Here is an 11,274-nt window from a genome sequence, read left to right as displayed (position 1 = left end):
AAATGTTAGCAACTTGATGTCCCACACCTGCTAGAAATAATCTTACATTAAAATGTTAGCAACTTGATGTCCCACACCTGCTAGAAATAATCTTACATTAAAATGTTAGCAACTTGATGTCCCACACCTGCTAGAAATAATCTTACATTAAAATGTTAGCAACTTGATGTCCCACACCTGCTAGAAATAATCTTACATTAAAATGTTAGCAACTTGATGTCCCACACCTGCTAGAAATAATCTTACATTAAAATGTTAGCAACTTGATGTCCCACACCTGCTAGAAATAATCTTACATTAAAATGTTAGCAACTTGATGTCCCACACCTGCTAGAAATAATCTTACATTAAAATGTTAGCAACTTGATGTCCCACACCTGCTAGAAATAATCTTACATTAAAATGTTAGCAACTTGATGTCCCACACCTGCTAGAAATAATCTTCCTGTAAAGCTCAAATCCCAAAGTATTCGTGATTGCCTTTGAATTATTGATAACACTCGTCTTCTTCCCCTGTGTAGAGTAAATAATCATCAGGAGCAGCTCAATGAAACCACTGTCCCAAGTGTCAGAGTTAAATTACTTCCAATTCTCTAATTGGTTCTCTAATCAAATGCCTGGTAGATTGATAAATGTTAACTACAAAAATAACTTGCCAAGTATCTCCATTTAGTATGCACTTTATAACTCACCTATTACAATTTATGTGTTCACATACCCACACAGCTTTTTATTTTCTTTGACTTCTAAATCTGATGTTTCATTAAAAAGTGGTTATTGGTAGGGGAGAGGAAGAAGGGACTATGGCTATATCAATACTTCAGAGCCAAGTTTTCTAGTGGCTGGAAAGATTTCAGAAGAATAGAAGAGAAATAATGTTTCATTCTTTTTTTTTTTTTTAAGGAGGGGCTAAGAAGAGAGAGTGAGATTAAATTGACTGTGATCCTTACTTCTCACAAGAGTAGGAATGTAAGGAGGCAGAGTCGTGATAAAAACCAGTACTATAATTCTATCTATCACAATACAATGACTCATATTTAAATGATGAAGAAAAAGAAGTTGAGAACTGGGAAGAAAATGGGGAAAAAATGTGGTAAATCAAGGAACTAAAGCAGAAGTCACATGGGGAAGGGGGTCGGGGATGAAACTCACTATGAGCCCTGTTTCCAGGAAAGCCCAGCACCACTGATTAATTGGTTCGCTTACGGTAAGGAGTGTTTAAAGGAAGGACAGGCCCAAGAACCTACTGGAAGAAGATAGGGTAGGAACTTAGAAAGTTGCTAAGGGAACAGTTGAAGGAGTGAACATGAATTAAGGATAAAAGTGAATTAAGAGAAATATTTATGGAAAATTAAAAACAAACCAAATATCATAAGAAAACAACGGAATTTTAGATTTAACAGATAATAATCATTTGACAAATCCAATTTTTCTTTTTTATTATTTGGAGAAACAATAATTATCCCTGGTGGAATAACAAATTGGTTTTAGCTCTTATCTCACAAGGTGTCTGAGGCTATTTGAAGTATATTGTTTTATTTATTAATTTTTGGGTTTTCTTTATTGACTCTCCCCCTACTGCCTACACCCGCCACCCCCATCCACGATTCTGGTCAGTCATTCTGAAAGCCATGTTCTCCAGATTGCAAGTGCCTTTACTCCACACGCCCATTTGTTGTCTTTGGACTTTGTTGCCATCTATACAGAGATATTTTTATTCCCACTTGGAGTTGGTGATGGACAGGGAGGCCTGGCATGCTGTGGTTCATGGGGTCACAAAGAGTCGGACACGACTGAGCCACTGAACTGAACTGAACTGAACTGTATGGATTCAGAATGTATCCTTTTCCTTTCTAGCTTCTGAGCTTTGTGTGTCTGCTTCTGAAAGACCTGCTCCTTTCAGTTAAGTGTTAAAGTGTTACTTTTATCATAGCTGCTGCTTGTGTTGCTCAGGCTGCTTACTGCCCAGTGTGAGGGCTCAGTTCATAGCTACCCATGCAGCGCACCACTTGTGCGGCCAACAGACATGCCTCTGATTCTAAGTGTTAAAAAGAAATCAAACTATATAATAAATAGTGATCTTCGGAAAGTGGTGGATTAGGAGTTATAAGTTCCTTGTTCAGGTCATATATGTGCTAGCTAATAGCCAGATGACATCATTCAAATTAGTCTCTTTGAGTCCCAGTGTGCTTATTAGCATAGTGGTGATAAATAATATTTACCTTCCAGGTTTATACAGTCCTCTGGGTTAATCAAACAATGTTTTATAAAATTTCAGGGTTTTTTTCTTTTTTAAATTATGAAAGTATGATAACACAGTTGCAGGAAACTTGGAACATACAGACAAAGTTATAGTTCCACTATATATTACAGTGCGCTTCCCTGGTAAAGGGGAGTTGGTAAAGGATATGCCTGCAATGCAGGAAACTGCCTGTAGTACACCTGGGTTTGATCCCTGGATCGGGAAGATCTGGAGGAGGCATGGCAACCCACTTCAGTATTCTTGCCCAGGAAATCCCATGGACAGAGGAGCCTGGAGGGAAACAGTCCATGGGGTCGCAAAAGTCAGACATGACTTAGTGACTAAATCACCACCGTATATTGCAATTATTTTTTAAGTAGATAAATTAAGATTAAAGTTTCAAGTTGTATAGAAGTGAACATTATTATTTAAAAGATTAATGCAACCATAAGATAATTGTGTTACCGTGTATATGGACTTTGATATTTTTGAACAGGTAGCATGGCCTACCATACCATGTATGCTACAGTACCACAACTCGAAGTATCTGCTTAATAATTGAGCCATTTTCTTTTCCCAAATGGATATCCATAATGTTACCATCTGTGAAAAATATTTTTGCTTATACTAATTTCTAATTCTAGATTTAGAAATCTCAGTGGTCCCCATTCTACATAACATTTCTTTTAAAATATTTGTTTTTCCAGTGCACTGATTCTTAGTTGTGATAGAAGATGTCAACAGTTTATAAGCCATAGTGGGTTGCCAGTTTGAGTTAAAGCAATGGTATTCTGCCTTAAGACCCTCTGATCCATTCATAGTCTAACCTTGCAGCTCATCCTCTTTTTCAGGACCTGAAGACTTTGGAATGCTCAAGGAGTCTGTCCTTTTCCTTCATTATCCATACTCAGGTTATCTCAACTATTCTTATGGCTTAAAAAAATTTACATATGGTTTTCCAGATGTACAGTCCCAGCACTGAATTGTCCGTGACCTCTAAACTAAGATCTCAAATGGCTCTGGCCACATCTTCCTTTGAATGTTCTATCTACATCCATCCCACTATCTATCTACAAACATGTCTTCTTTGTGTGTCTAATTACCATGTTCCAAATCGTGTTCTCGAAGTTCCTCCCATATCTTCCCTGTTTTTCTTACGGTGCCTGCGTGCATGCTAAGTCACTTCAGTCATGTCCAACTTTTTGTGACCCTATGGGCTGTAGCTCACCAGGCTGTCCATGGGGATTCTCCAGTCAAGAATACTGAAGGGATTGCCATGCACTCCTCCAGGAGATCTTCCCGACCCAGGGATCGAACCCAGGTCTCATGCATTGCAGGCAGATTCTTCACCATCTGAGCCACCAAGGAAGCCCCTTTCTTATCGTACCATAAAACAAAGGCCAAACTATGAGTGTCATTCTTAACTCCTCTTTTCCCCACTCACCTCCTATCCAAATCATCAGCAAGTCCTGTCAGTTCTATACTAATATGTGTTCCTTATCATACTCTGTAAGATGCTACATGATTGGTTTCCTGTCCACCATTTCGAACTCATCTATGTAATACATGCATTTTCATCTTTCACTCATCATAGCACAAACCCCTACGGAAATTGTATTTATTTGTTGATCTATTTTTGTCTCTCCCCCTAGGAAAGAACATTTTCAGTTTTATTCCCAGGTCCATACCTAGGATGCTGCCTGATACGTTGGAGATACTCAATAGTACTCACGAATGAATTAAACCATAGTCATAGTATAAATCTGTCAGTGGAAACAGGCTTGGAATTATGGGAGCCAGATTGACAGCTACACATGACCGTCAGTGTGTTAAGGTGTGCTTTCATAAACATATTCTTCACCTATGAAACACACTCTTGCATTTCTTTTGAATACAGAGAGCCCAAAATGTCATGTTGATTCAAAGAAATAAATTCTACCTATTTTCAACTCAGGATAATTCTGTAAGGATGAAAGCTCTCAAAACAAGACAAGGAAAAAATTTTTTTGTTTTTATTTGAACTATCCATCTCTCCAAACATCCTTCCCTAACTCCTGAATTTTTATGTTTAAGAACATATTTTGTATTTCCTCTCAGAGTCAAAAATAATGTTCAAACTTGAAGATACTGATCATAAGAACTATTATTATGCCAAATCACCTCAAATTATGCAGTAGCCAAAGTACATAAAAATATGTCATGGTAATAAATCCATTTTCCTATTCTTCGTAGTGTCTTATTTGTCCTTATAGCTTTTCATACTATAGCATAATAAATGAACTTTCCAGTGTGATTTGCATATCTCTCACCAGAAAAAGAGTTTCAGATCTTAAAGTTGTATTTGATATATTTAAGTGATCTTGAATAATAGTCCTCAGAGTTGTTCTGACCTAATTGATAATGAATTTTATAGTTTACTATAGTGTTCCTTTGCCTGGGCCTGCCATAAATTAATTACCAGGAAATGTATTAAATATGCTATTGCAAATCCTTGGTTTCTCTCTTCTGAATTCATTTGAATAATTACTAAAGTATGTCTCATTGTTTGCAGGCCAAACTTGATTTCTTAATCATGGAGCTTGTATCTCCTCCCACGTTTTATATGTTGGTTGATTGGACCTTCTTCGGTCTCACTCCCAAGTCAGAAGAGTCATTCCTTAATGCTCAGCTCCCCTTCACTTCATATGCTGAATGGGTCACCTTATCCTCTCAGTTCTGCTTATAAAATATCTCTGGATCCATCTCTAGATCTATTCCCTTTTCTTTAACACTGTGACCTCTTTGAGAGATTAACCCTTTCTGGCATCACAGAGGTGTATTGACCTGGCTTCTGACTGCATCACGTCTTCCCCATAAAACCAGAGAACAGTCAGCTCAGAATCACATCCAGAAGGCAGTAGGACTGGGGAGTGGTTGGTTGTCCAGTTATTATATATTCAATCAGAGAGGTGCTACTTGAGGTGGGAGATTCTACAAAAAAGAGCATAAATTGTGATACTGTAAATTGTGATACCACATAGGCAGAGTTTCAGAACCTGTCTCTGCCTGCACACTGCTATTATCTTGGGCAAGTTCCCCTCTCTGGAACTTAGTTTAACCACATTTAACTTTGAGATGATAATTCACACTTCATAGGATTGCCATGAAAACAATAAGATTCTGTGGGCTAAAAGATATTTCATGACATGTGTTGGATGCTCCCCATATGTTAGTTCTCATCTTGCATTCTCCTACCACTTCTAGGCCCCATCACATGCTACTCTGAACACACCCGCAGAAACCCTGCATGTTTTCTTGGCCCTCTTATACTGAATTTGTTTGAGCAAGAATTTCTTTTATTTCCCTCAACCAGGATAAGGGAACCCGAATGAGACACAGTTCTATGTCAGGAAACCTGTTTTTATGTTTCTGCAATCCTCATTCTAGAACAGCTGGAAACGATTTCTCTTTGTGCAGTTTGCTTATTTTAATATGTATCAATGACTCTCCCTAGGTTATAAGTAAAACTACAGATTTCTTAGCCTTCTGTACTCGGATATTTTTAAAAACTCAGCTCTGACACTTATGCTCTTTAGCTGCTTGTCTTCCTCATAAAGTTTATGGGTTTTTTTCCTCCTCTGTGCCTTACATGACCAGTCTCTCCAATTAGGATGCCTTTCTCTGCTTGTAAGTCCAGTAAATATCTAATATTCTCAGGTAGAGTTCTCTATAAAGCTTTGTCAACCTTTGCCTCATCTCAGGAAGTCAGTTTTCCTGGTTTAATGCTCCCATTCCGGTTTGATATATCTCTATAAGCTTGCTGCTACTGCTGCTGCTGTTAAGTCGCTTCAGTCGTGTCCGACTCTGTGCGACCCCATGGACTGCAGTCTACCAGGCTTCTCCGTCCATGGGATTCTCCAGGCAAGAACAGTGGAGTGGGTTGCCATTTCCTTCTCCAATGCATGAAAGTGGAAAGTGAAAGTGAAGTCGCTCAGTCGTGTCTGACTCTTAGCGACCCCATGGACTGCAGCCTACCAGGCTCTTCCATCCATGGGATTTTCCGGGCAACAATACTGGAGTGGGGTGCCATTGCCTTCTCCCACTGTTTCTCTTACCCACTATTATATACATTCCTTGAATGGCTGACACTACTACAGCACCTAGAATGTGTTTGAAGAATGTGTTAGCATCCATGGCTAATTGATGGACAGTGGAAGGTGTTATTATCATTGTTTCTATTGTTACCCTTACCTTTTTAAAGAATTTTCTTTTCTTAGATTTTCTTGGTCAAACCATGAATAGAATGTATAGGATACATTTTGTTTTCTATATCATAAACAAATACGATTTTTATGTAAACATTATTTTCATATAACCTAAGCACCAAAGATTTTAAAACCTAATCAGTTACTCCAGTATGTGTACTTCTCATTTGCATTAAACTAACATTCTGCAGTTAAGATTTCAGAGCTTCCCAGGTGGCTCAGTGGTAAAGAATCTGCCTACAAACGCAGGAGACACAGGTTCGATTCCTGGCTTGGGAAGATCCCCTGGAAGAGGGAATGGCAACTCACTCCAGTATTCTTGCTGGGATTATCCCATGGACAGAGAAACCTGGTGGGCTACAGTACATGGGGTCGCAAACAGTGGGAGATGACTGAGTGACTGAGCATGCATGAAACTGAGATTTCAAAGCCCTATTTAAAAAAAAAAAAAGCTTATAAAAATGGATCATATTTTAGTCATTTTATTAAATAAATTGGAAAACAATGAAGCATAATTTCAACAGCCTTCAAAGTAAACTCACCTTTTATTCCCAGTGTTCTTTCATATTGCTTTTTGGTGCCAAGAAATAATTGGGTTGGCTAAAAATTTCATTTGGGTTTTTCCATATGATATTACGAAAGACCTGAACAAACTTTGTGGCCAAACCAATACATCCCTACCATGATAGCCCTGAGATAAGCACCTTACTTTGAGAAGGATGAAGAGATGTAGGAATAATTGGCATCTAGTTATTATATAATATTTAACCTCAAGACAGCCAGGCCAAAAGGGATCACATGTTCCCAGGTCCCAGGGTCTGTCTCCTTCTCTCCTAAGGTAACTTAATGAACTCCTGCAGTTTCCTGCACCGGATCTTAATCAATACAGTGTAAAGGTCAGAGATAGAACATTTAAATATCTAGCAGTTAAGTCTACTCTTTATTGACTATGCCAAAGCCTTTGACAGTGTGGATCACAATAAACTGTGGAAAATTCTGAAAGAGATGGGAATACCAGACCACCTGAACTGCCTCTTGAGAAATGTGTATGCAGGTCAGGAAGCAATAGTTAGAACTGGACATGGAACAACAGACTGGTTCCAGATAGGAAAAGAAGTATGTCAAGGCTGTATATTGTCACTGTGCTCATTTAACTTATATGCTGAGTACATCATGAGAAACGCTGGGCTGGTGAAGTACAAGGTGGAATCAAGATTGCTGGGAGAAATATCAATAACCTCATATGCCGATGACACCACCCTTATGGCAGAAAACAAAGAACTAAAGAGCCTCTTGGTGAAAGTGCAAAAGAAGAGTGAAAAAGTTGGCTTAAAGCTCAACATTCAGAAAACTAAGATCATGGCATCTGGTCCCATCACTTCACGGCAAATAGATGGAGAAACAGTGGAAACAGTGGCTGACTTTGTTTTGAGGGGCTCCAAAATCACTGTAGATGGTGACTGCAGCCATAGAATTAAAAGACGCTTACTCCTTGGAAGGAAAGTTATGACCAACGTAGATATCATATTCAAAAGCACAGACATTACTTTGCCAACAAAGGTTCGTCTAGTCAAGGCTATGGTTTTTCCTGTGGTCATGTATGGATGTGAGAGTTGGACTGTGAAGAAGGCTGAGTGCCGAAGAATTGATGCTTTTGAACTGTGGTATTGGAGAAGACTCTTGAGAGTCCCTTGGACTGCAAGGAGATCCAACCAGTCCACTCTGAAGGAGATCAGCCCTGGATTTCTTTGGCAGGAATGATGCTAAAGCTGAAACTCCAGTACTTTGGCCACCTCATGCGAAGAGTTGACTCATTGGAAAAGACTCTGATGCTGGGAGGGTTTGGGGGCAAGAGGAGAAGAGGATGACAGAGGATGAGATAGCTGGATGGCATTACTGACTCGATGGATGTGGGTCTGAGTGAACTCCGGGAGTTGGTGATGGACAGGGAGGCCTGGCGTGCTGCGATTCATGGGATCACAAAGAGTCAGACAGGACTGAGCGACTGAACTGAACTGATCTGATCTGATAGTATTTACTTTATTTTCAGGTCCTTCTGTAATTTCCAGCTCATTCCTTAAGAAATCCAGTAGGCTGTCATATGTCTCTACATTCTCCAGTGTGTACATGCAAATTTTAAAAACCTACTTTGTAAAGTAGCTGATAAAGTAGGGAACTTGTACTCTCTGACATAGCATGAACTGAGAGTGTCATTTAAGTTTGATTAGTTAACTATTAAAAAATATTAATCTCATACTTAGGGAAAGAAGAATTTTATAACAAATTCAGTTTCAGTATAAATACAACTCAATTATCTGTAACAATGGTAATGGAAAATTGAAATCTACAGATAATCCAAAATTTTATTTTAAAGGAGCACAAAAAACCTTTGTTCCCACTAAGCTTCTTAATATTGCTATGAGCTTAGAATTAATTTGTGTAGATTCTTTTTTTATTTGACACCTTCCCCATGGAGGAGGGATTGATCAATAATAAATTAGACACTAAGTACAGAGCAAGGGAAACAGAGTGAAGTCAGAGACTGAAGGACTTGAATCAGCCACACGATTCATATTAAGACCTGAAATTTAAAATGAATTAAATCTTCATTTTGGATTTGTAATAGAAATAGACTTTCTAAGAGCTAAATACAAAACATTTTGAGTGTGTGAGTTGTCGTTGAAAATATAGGTTAGTACTTTGATTCCACTTTCTGGATCAAACAATACAAATAATTATTTCATAGTTTATCAACTTTATTTCTTCCCAAGCAACAACAGCAACAAAAGCAAACAAAAAAACCACTTTGCTTCCATTCTGGATTTTTCAAATGTGGCTTATCAACAGAAAACCATTTGCAGATGTGGTCTTGGTTCAAAGGTAGACAAGTAATATTTATTTGTTGTGCAAAATCAACATTCCAAAAAAAATACTAAAAAGTCAGGAAGATCTGCCCTGTTGCTCTCTTTGGTTTTGCCTCTCCCTTTGCAAAGGCTCACCACTCAGCCTGCCAGTTCAGCAGGAAGCATCCTTACAGCCTCAACAACACTTCCTTCTGCCTATTATAAAGCTTAAATTTTGTTTCCAAATGCTGATGTTTTGGTTGGGTGAAAATTATTTGCAAAAGGATATTCATTTTTCACTTCTAATTTTTAGAGGATAAATAATGTTCTGTATTTTTACATACCATGAAGAATCTGAAATGTGGCTGTTGGATGTGCCAAAAAAAATCGTCACCTTTCCTAATAAATTAAAATCCTAATCCTCCAAAGTTGGCACAGGACAAAATCCTCCATTCCTGAGAAGGAGGATATGCCTTCATAATTGGACCTGTTACAGTTATTCTCTTAGGATTTCCTGTTTCCCTAGGGATCTCTTGATGACATCCCCACTTCCACACTGGTTTGAGTGGGGCCGAGCAGTGCTGCATCTAGGTTTGCACACTTACCTTCTCTTAGCGAAGCATGTAATTACTACACTGTTGCTTCAAGTAAACCAGCCTCACAGAATACACTGTCATTCTCATGGCGGTAATACACAAGTCCTCCTGTGGAGAAATCATCACTTATTTAAATTGTAAAAATAATGATTGGACCTCACTATTTAATCAAGGTGTATGCGATTCATAAATACTTCAGAGATTACTGATAACCTCAGTTAAAACCTATTATTAATATCAGCCATAGAAGTGTAAATATGATCTCAGTGAAATAACTAACCACTATTCCTTGTTTAAAATTTTTAACCAAAAACAACCTTTAACCTCACATATCTAATTGTATGCCTCTAATTTAAGCAAACTTATCTTTAGTCTTATTTACAAAATAAATTGAGTACCATCATTAAATTTGGAAATGAATTTTTAATCTTGAAAATAGTTTGGCAGAGAATAAAAAACTATATTCTCTCTGGGCATTCAGATTTTAACATGGACATAGTCTTCTGTAGTATATTTGTTGCACTAAAATATAATCCTAGAGAGTCTGTGAGCCCCTTGAAATTATACGCAAAAACATACATGACTTTGTTTATATAATGTTGGGAGAAAAAGTACAATGGATTTCTTCAGAACCATAGCATAAAGTAAAATCCCTTCATTGTGTGTAAATTCACCTATATATATATATGTTTTTAGATAATGACAAATACCTATACTCAGTGAAGTGCAGTGTGAAGAATACCAGTGAGTCTATCAGCATATGCACATAGATGTATTGTCAGAAAAGGAATATTCTTGGCCATAACATAAATGATATATATTTTAATGATATAATTTTATTATATATGCTCTGGTTTTTCATCATAAATCTATTAATGTCTGATATATTTACTTTATAGAAAAATTCTTTTATTGAAAAAGTTATTAAATAACTTGAAATTAGCTGCAAAATAGATTTAATAAGATCTGCTTAATGAGCATTTAGTGACATCTCACTAAATTTTGGTTATTTAAAGACAGAAAAATATTTTGAATGTTTAAAAAAAAAATGTGTGGAACTAGAAGAGCTGTTACTATATAAACTTGCTCCAGATAATTGAAGTTCCTCAGTGAAAGGTGATATGACTTGACAAAAGTACTTTGCTGTAGGCTCCTTTTTGAGTCAATGCTAATGGCATATTTATTGAGATTTGAAGTCGAAATGAGTTTTAAATAAACATTACATATAAATAAATATTAGCTACAGTTCCATGAAAAGTACTGTGTCTTTATTCAGTGTAGTATCCTCAGAGTCACATTCAAATGCTAGTGAATGAATGAAACAGTTACTTAATCAATATTTGTTATAA

At 37.3% G+C, this 11,274-nt stretch overlaps 1 non-coding gene across 1 annotated transcript; it reads left to right on the top strand.

Annotated features, from left to right (window-relative positions):
* Positions 1–6,693: 6,693 nt before the first annotated feature.
* TRNAC-ACA lies at positions 6,694–6,765 on the top strand. The gene has a single exon. It is a non-coding gene; the product is annotated as a tRNA-Cys (tRNA).
* Positions 6,766–11,274: the final 4,509 nt, after the last annotated feature.

This window comes from Bison bison, unplaced genomic scaffold (assembly GCF_000754665.1).
Source record: "Bison bison bison isolate TAMUID 2011002044 unplaced genomic scaffold, Bison_UMD1.0 scf7180017864258, whole genome shotgun sequence".
Lineage (NCBI taxonomy): Eukaryota > Metazoa > Chordata > Mammalia > Artiodactyla > Bovidae > Bison > Bison bison.
This window is presented reverse-complemented; position numbering and strand designations above follow the sequence as displayed.